Genomic DNA, 7971 nt, shown 5'->3' with positions numbered 1-7971 from the left:
TTTGTTTTATTTATTTTATTTCCTTCCTTTCTTTCTTTTCTTTCTTTCTTTCCGGTACTGGGGATTGAACCCCGGGGCGTTCTACCTCCGAGTACACCCCACCCCTCTTTTACTTTTTTTTTTTTTTTTTTTCCAGGCCTGGGAATGGAGCCCAGGGGCATTCGACCTCCGAGCCCTATTTTTTATTCTTTATTTTGAAACAGGGTCTCACTGAGTTGCAAAGGGCCTCACTTAGAAGCTGAGGCTGTTCGCAAACTGCGGTCCTCCGGTCTCAGCCTCCCGAATGCTGGGAGTACAAGGGTGTGCCACCACGCCCGGCTACTTTTTATTTATTTATTTACTTACTTAGTACTGGGGATGGGACCCGGAGGCATTCTACCTTCGGGATACACCCCAGCCCTCTTTTGTTTGTTTGAAAACAGGGTCTCCCTAGGTTGATTATTACTTGCTGAGGCTGTCCTCTAACAGCCTCCCAAATTCTGGGATCACATCCGGACCACCATGACTAGCTCAAAGTTTACATTTTTAACAAGAGTGCCCCTCCACCCCCAAATTGTCCCCAGGTCAAGTCACTCCATCCCCGGAAGACTGGGCATATCTCAGGGTCAGGGACGCCGTATTACCCATTCATTGCCCAAAGCGCTTGCTGGTCGTGGTGGTGGCTTGCTTCTAATCCCAGTACTTGAAAGGCTGAGACAGGAGAATCGCAGGTTTGAAGCCAGCAATTCAGAGACCATGTTTCAAAATAAGAGACTTTTAAAAAGGAGCCAGGCGTGGTGGTGCAAGCCTGTAATCCCAGTACTTGAGAGCCTGACACGGGAGGATCACAGGTTCAAGACTAACCTCAACCATTTAGTGAGCCTCTCAGCCACCTAGAGAGACCTTGTTTCAAAAGAAAAACGAAAAGGGGATGGAGGTGTAGCTCAGAGGTAGAATGTCCCTGGGTTCAATCTCCAGAACTACCAAAAATACTACTACCGATAATAAGAAAAGAGACTCAGCCGGGCGAGGTGACACACGCTTGTAATCCCAGCGTTAGGATCGAGGTTTGCGGACAGCCTCAGCTACTACTTAGTGAGGTCCTTTGCAGCTCAGGGAGACCATGTTTCGAATAAAGAATAAAAAATGAGGGCTGAGGGTGTAGCTCGGAGGTAGAACCCCATGGTTCCATCCCCAGTACCAAGAAAAAAGAAAAAAGAAAAGAAAAGATACTCAGGAGGTGGTTAGAATTTGGGGGGTGTACAGTGGCCATCTTAGCAGGGCGGGGAAAGGTAAGAAAGGCTCTTGTGGGGACCAGGACCTTGAGGAGAGCCGGGGTCCTCAGGAGACTGGGGGGAGGCTAAGAGCTTTGTGGCCGTCCGTTTAGGTGTGGTGTGCTTCTCCCCCGCGACGGGAGTCAGTCTGTCCTGCTCCTCCCCAGAGGATTTACGACAAATGGGTTCCGTGGAGGTTTTAGGGGGCTCTGCTCTTTGGCAGGTCAGAAGGTGCTGGGACTCAAGCGTCCTCTGCCCAAAATAATTTCTGCGCCCGCCCGGGTGGTGAATTCTGAGCCCCTTCAAGTCCAGGGCCCGCAGAACTGGGGACCCCACGTTCCCTGTAACCCGCAGGTGTTGAGTCCTGACCCAGAAGTCCTAAAAAGGGACACCCCCGGGCTGGGGAGGGCGCGGGCAGGCGGCCTCGGTTAAACCCAGAACAGGACTCTGTCCAGAGAGACTCCGGGTCCGCCGCTTACAGTCCTAGAAAGCCGCCCTTGGAAACCAGCTGCCAAAAGGACACTGGCCCGTACGGGGATCGAACCCGCGACCTTGGCGTTATTAGCACCACGCTCTAACCAACTGAGCTAACCGGCCGCCTGGTGGCCGGGCGCCGCTACGCTGCCTAGAGGCTTTTCAACCCGCGGGCCGGCGGCCACGGTTCCGCTCCCCGAGGCCATTGCTGTCCTGCAAGTCACCCCACCCGCCCGACTGGGAAACCGAGACCCGCGGGGCTTCGCGAATCTAGGCTTCTACGGGGAAAATGCCGATTGCAGCCCGAGGCTTGGCCTGGAAAGGAGATTTTCAAATACTCTAGCTCCAGCGGCGGCGGCGGCGGTGGCGCACGCTTGTAATCCCAGTACTTGGGAAGCTGAGACAGGAGGATCGCAGACTTAAAGCCAGCTTTGGAAATTTAGCAAGGTTCTCAACCACCTAGGAGACCCTGTTTCCAAATAAGAAATAAAATCAGGGTGGGAGTGTAGCTTGGAGGTAGAGTGCTTTGGGGTTTAATCCCCAGGACCAAAAAAAAAAAAAAAAAAATCAAATATTCTACCTCGTACTGAGGCCACTTTGCCTATCAAGAACCTTTATTTTTATTCATTTGAGTGTGTGTGTGTGTGTGTGTGTGTGTGTGTGTGTGTGTGTGTGTGTTTCTGGGATTGAACCCAGGAACATTCTACCTCCGAGATACACTTTCAGCCCTGTTTTATTTTTTTGGTGGTACTGGGGTGGGACCCAGGGGTTTACTACCTCCTGGCTATCTATACTCCCAGGTAGCTCCCAGATTTTTTTTTTAAACCCTTTTTGGAAACAGGGTCTCACTAAATTGCCAAGAGCCTCACTAAGTAGCTGAGGCTGGCTTCGAACCTGTGTGATCCTCCTGTCTCAGCCTCCCAAGTGCGGAGATTACAAGCGTGCGTCACCACGCCCAGTTTATTTATTTAATTTTTAAGATGCACCCCAGCTCTATTTTTTTTTTTCCGAAAGGGTCTCTCTAAGCTGCAGAGGGCCTCACCAAGTTGCTGAAGCTGGCCACAAACCTGCCATTTTCCTGTCTCTGCCCGCTCAAATACAGAGATTATTAGGGCGAGCCACCACACCAAACTAGGAATTGTATTTAAATTTGAAGCATCCGAAGGGGTTGCTTAGCAACCGAGCGGCGGAGCTGTCTGCGCTGCGCGTGCGCTCTTAGCAGGGCTTTGGCGCACGCGCAGGCGCGGCCCGCGGGGTTGCTAGGTGACGGGAAGACACGATGGCGGCCGGGTCCTAACGCTCTCCCGCGAGGGACCGCCGCGGAGGTCCAGGAGCAGGACCCCGCCTCGGGGCCGGGCCGGCGGGGTGCTCCCCTTCGCGCCCCGCCTTTCTTCCCCTTCCAGGATCGGGGAGGGGTCGCCGTCGGCCTCCGCAGCCGGGATGAAGAGTGAGTGCGGCCGGGCCCCGTCTGGACTGGGGACTCTGGGGCCCCGAGTCAGCCTGCGCAGGGCTCAGACGTCTCGGTGCAAGGTTAATATGTTGCTGACTGGGGAGTTGAGTGTGAATTTTATTTATTTTTTAATGTTGAAGCTGAGATTGTTTTCTTGAGCATTCGGCAGTTAAGTAGCGAGCGCTCAGCGTGTGGCGTCCTGTCCTCTGACATGGACGTCAGGCAGTAGTGCTTTGGTAGGAGCGTTGAAGCAGCGGTTCGTGAAATTAAAAGTGGGTACTTAGAAGTTGAGGGTAAAACAAAGCTTGGCTTACCTATCCTGTGGGATAGCACACAACCACAGCCAACTAGCACCGCTTGTGTTTTCAACATTACTGTGCACACTGTTGCTTATGGTGGTGAGCTAGGGATGCTTACGAATCCCAGCCTCCTTTGCTGTGAAAAAATTGAATTATGTTACATATAGTAGCTATGATGTTAAATTTCCTTTGTGTCCTAATCGTCGTTTGTTAACGTGTGTCTGCTACAAATTGTGTAACATTTATTGTGTGCGCGCGCGCGCGCGTGTGTGTGTGTGTGTGTGTGTGTGGTACTGGGGACTGAACCCAGAGGCATTCTACCTAGGAGCCAACCCCCTCAGCCCAGCCGGGTTCTACTTATTGGCAATACTGAGAGTCTCACCACTTGCTGAGGCTGGCCCCCAGCCTGCAGTCCTCCTCTCTCAGCCTCCCAAGTACTGAGATTACAGGCGCGTGCCACCACGCCTGCTACATAACATTTAAAATAATGCAGTTTACATATTTATCTTTTTCATTGATGCACATCAAAGCTGTGGTTAGAATTTAAGGTCTACTCAATATTTTACATATCATATACAATGTACACATGTGTGTGTGTGTGTGTGTGTGTGTGTATTGTGTGTATTTTGTAGTATATTACTCTTTTCTTCCCCAAGTATTATTTATTTATTGATACTGGGGTTTGAATCCAGGGACATTCTACCTCTAAGCTACACCTCCAGCTCTATTTTTCTTTTTTATTTTGAAACAGGGCCTGATAGTTTGCTGAGCCTGATCTCAAACTTTCAGTCTTGTGTTTCATTTCCCTAGGATTACAGGCGTGCACCACCATGCCTAGCTCTTCTAAGTATTGAGAGAAAGAGAGTGTGTGTGTGATGTGTGTGTTTTGCTGGTGATTGAATCCAGGGGCATTCTACCTCCAACTACACTCCCAGCCCTGTTTTTATTTATTTATTTATTTTATTTGGAAACAGGGTCTCGATAAATTGCTAAGAGCCTTGCTAAATTGCAGAGGCTGGCTTTGAACCAGAAGAAAGAGATGAAGAATAGAGATTACCACCAGTACGCTGGGTATAGTGGTGCACACCTGTACTCTTAATACTTGGGAAGCTGAGAAAAGAGATTGCAGGTCCAAGGACAGCTTCAGCAATTTAGGCCCTTAGCAACTTAGTGAGACTCTGTTTAACATACATTTATATATATACACAAAATATATTTATATATATATATGTAAAATATATACATATATATGGCTGGGGGTGGATCTGAGAGGCAGTATACCCCTGGATTCAGTCCCCAGTATCCTGGAGGTGAGGGGGAGTCGCTACTAAGCCAAGAAACTAAAAACAACCAGAATGACCATATAAGCAGAACACATCAGGCTCTGCAACTTAGTGAGTGAGAGCCTGTTTCAAAATAAAGAGTAACAATAGGGCTGAGGATGTGACTAGAAGTAGAATACCCTTGGTTTCAATCCCCTGTAACACACACACACACACACACACACACACACACACACACACACACACACCAAACCAGATACAGTCACGCACACCTGTAATCTCACCTACTGTGGAGGCTGAGGCAGAGGATCCAAGTTCGATGCCAGCCTAGACAACTTAGCAGGACTCTGTCTCAAAATAAAAATGAGGCCAGGCATGGAGGTGCACGCTTATAATCTCAGCATTCTGGAGGCAGAGACCAGAGGATTGCCTATCTCAGACAGTCTCAGCTACTTAGTGAGGCCCTGTTTCAAAATAAAGAATAAAAATAGGGCAGGGGGTGTAGCTCGGAGGTCAAATGCCTCTGGGTTCCATCCCCAGACCTGCAAAAAACAAACAAACAAACAACAACAAAAAACAATAAAAAGACTAAAGAATAGGGTTGGAGTGTAGCTCAGAGGTACAGTGCCCATGGGTTCCATCCCCGGTACTGCAAAAAAAAAGATGAATGAATAAAGAAATAAATGTGCTAGGGATGTAGCTCAGTGATAAAGTGTCCCTGCGTTCAATCCTCAGTACCATAAAGAGTACATTAAATAATATCTAGAAACCGGGTGTGGTGGGCATGCTTGTAATCCCAGCATTTGGGAGGCTGAGACCGGAGGACTGTAGTTCCCAGACAGCCTCAGCTGCTTAGTTCCTTCGCAACTCAATGAGACCCTGTTTCAAAAAATAAAGAATAAAAAAAAAAATAGGGCTGAGGGTGTAGCTCAGAGGTAGAATGCCCCTGGGTTCCATCTTCAGTACTGCAAAATATAAAATAAAATAATAAAAATAAAAATAAAAAGGGCTGGGGAGTATGGGCTCAATTCCCAGTACAAAAAATAATCAGGTATCTCAATCTTTCCTTTTTCTTTCTATCCTGGCATATCACCTCCTATTTTTTTTTTTTTTTTTGTACTGAGGATTGAACCCAGGGGCATTCTATACTCCCAGCCCTCCTTTTTATTTTTTATATTTCCTTGAATCTGTGATTCTCCTGTCTCCCAAGTACTAGGATTACAAGCATGCACCACTCCACCCACTTTATCTCCTGTTTTTTTTTTTATAATAGATATATCAACCAGCAATTTTTTTTCTCAAAGTAAAAACTAAAGTAAAAGCAAAAGCAATACTGGCTTTGTGAGTGTGTGTGTGGGGGGTGGGGGGGCTGGGGATGAAATACAGGGGCCTTCTGCTTCCAGGCTATACTCCCAGACCTATTTTATATTTTATTTGGAAACAGGGTCTCACTAAGTTGCTGAGAGCCTCACTAAGTAGCTGAGGCTGGCTTCAAACCTGCGCGATCCTCCTGTCTCAGGCTCCAAAGTACTGGGATTACAAGCGTATGCCACCATGGCTGGCTCCTTGTTATAAGTTTAATCAAAAGTTTTTATTGTTTGTTTGTTTGTTTGTTTGTTGATGGTAGTACTGGGGGTGGAACCCAGAGGCTTTCTACCTCCAGGGTATATTCCCAGACCTATTTTATATTTTATTTGAAAACAGGGTCTCATTAAGTAGCTGAGGCTGGCTTGGAACCTGTGTGATCCTCCTGTCTCAGCCTCCTAAGCGCGGGAATTACATGCGTGCGCCACCACGCCCAGCTTTAATCAAAAGGTTTAAATTACTCTTAGGACCTTCCCCTACTTCACGGTGAATTTTGGTTAACATTTTCTTAGGTTTACAGCTCCAAATTTTTGTGCATATTTTTGGTGTATGTACATCCGCCTTAATGTGTATATATTCTGTGTGCAGATAACTATTGTTTCAAGCAGCATTCTCACTGGCATGATCCAAAAAACTTGATGACAACAACTTAAAGGAAGGTCTGTTTGCTCAGTTCTGGAGATTTCGGGGGCTCAGTCCATGTTAGGCCAGGTCAAGTCTGTGGAGCTCAGGACATGGTGGGGGAGGACGAGAAAGAGTGAGGACTCTGCTCTCGCATTATGGAGCCTGGAAGCAAGAAAGAGATCAAGGGGAGGGGAAACCATATCTAATCCCCAAGGCCACAGCCCCAGGGACCCTTCCTCAGTGACCAAGTCTTGCCTTTAACATGGTTACCCGAGGTTTAAGGGGAACATTATAAATCTAAGCTATAACGTATATACACACATACATATGTCTTCATAAAACACTTAAAATGGGGTTATATTAAATATATTGCAACTTGCTTACAACATGGCGCTTCAGTGAAGGGTCAGAATGCAGACCTTTGAGTCATTTTCTATTTATCCGCGGCGTACATTTCTAGCGATGCACTTTCTGGGTTAATGGTAGATTTCGAATTGTGCGCCCTTTTGCATTCTCAAAATGCTGGGTCGCCCGGCCACGGCTTTGCGCAGGCGCTAACTGGGTACAGCTCTCTGCACTGGAGGTTCCCAAGCTTGTTTTCGTCATCTGTTCCAACTTCTTAGTGCCGCAGAGAGTAGGATTCGAAAGCGCGCGGCTCCCTGCAAATCCGAGCTGCGCTGAGCCGGACCCCACCCGTGCTTCTCATCTGCCTGCTGCTGCAGCCGCGGCTCTGGAGCAGATCGCCGGCCTCCAATGAGATCTGTACACATTTCATGAAAAGTGAATTTCACCTGTAATCTCATGTGTTGAGGCTTAAATTCCCCTTCAGCAAACGTTGGTTGAAGAAAAGTGGACAAATCTTCATCCAGACGCAGGCGCACTCGTCTTCCTGGGCTACCCTTTGCGCCCAGCGGTCATTCTGACCCCTCTTTGTCCTTGAGTCTCTTTGATTTCCATTACTGTGGGACGGGCTTTTTATTTAAAATAGCATCGCTCTATATCCTTTAAAGTTCTATATTGTGCATTGTGAGTGCTGAAAATTTTTTTGTTTAATCTTTTATTTTTTGTACTGGGGATTGAACCCAGGGGCATTCTACCTCCAAGCTTCACCCCAGGTCCCCACTTTGGGAGTGGTGCTAGAGATTGAACCCATGAGGTTCTACCCTGAGCTACACTCCCGGTCCTATTTTATTATTTATTTATCCCCCCCCCCCCCCGTGGTA

This window comes from Muscardinus avellanarius (genome assembly GCF_963383645.1).
Source record: "Muscardinus avellanarius genome assembly, chromosome: 12".
In the NCBI taxonomy this organism is placed as follows: domain Eukaryota; kingdom Metazoa; phylum Chordata; class Mammalia; order Rodentia; family Gliridae; genus Muscardinus; species Muscardinus avellanarius.
The sequence above is the reverse complement of the archived record's forward strand: the minus strand, read 5'-3'. Positions refer to the sequence as shown.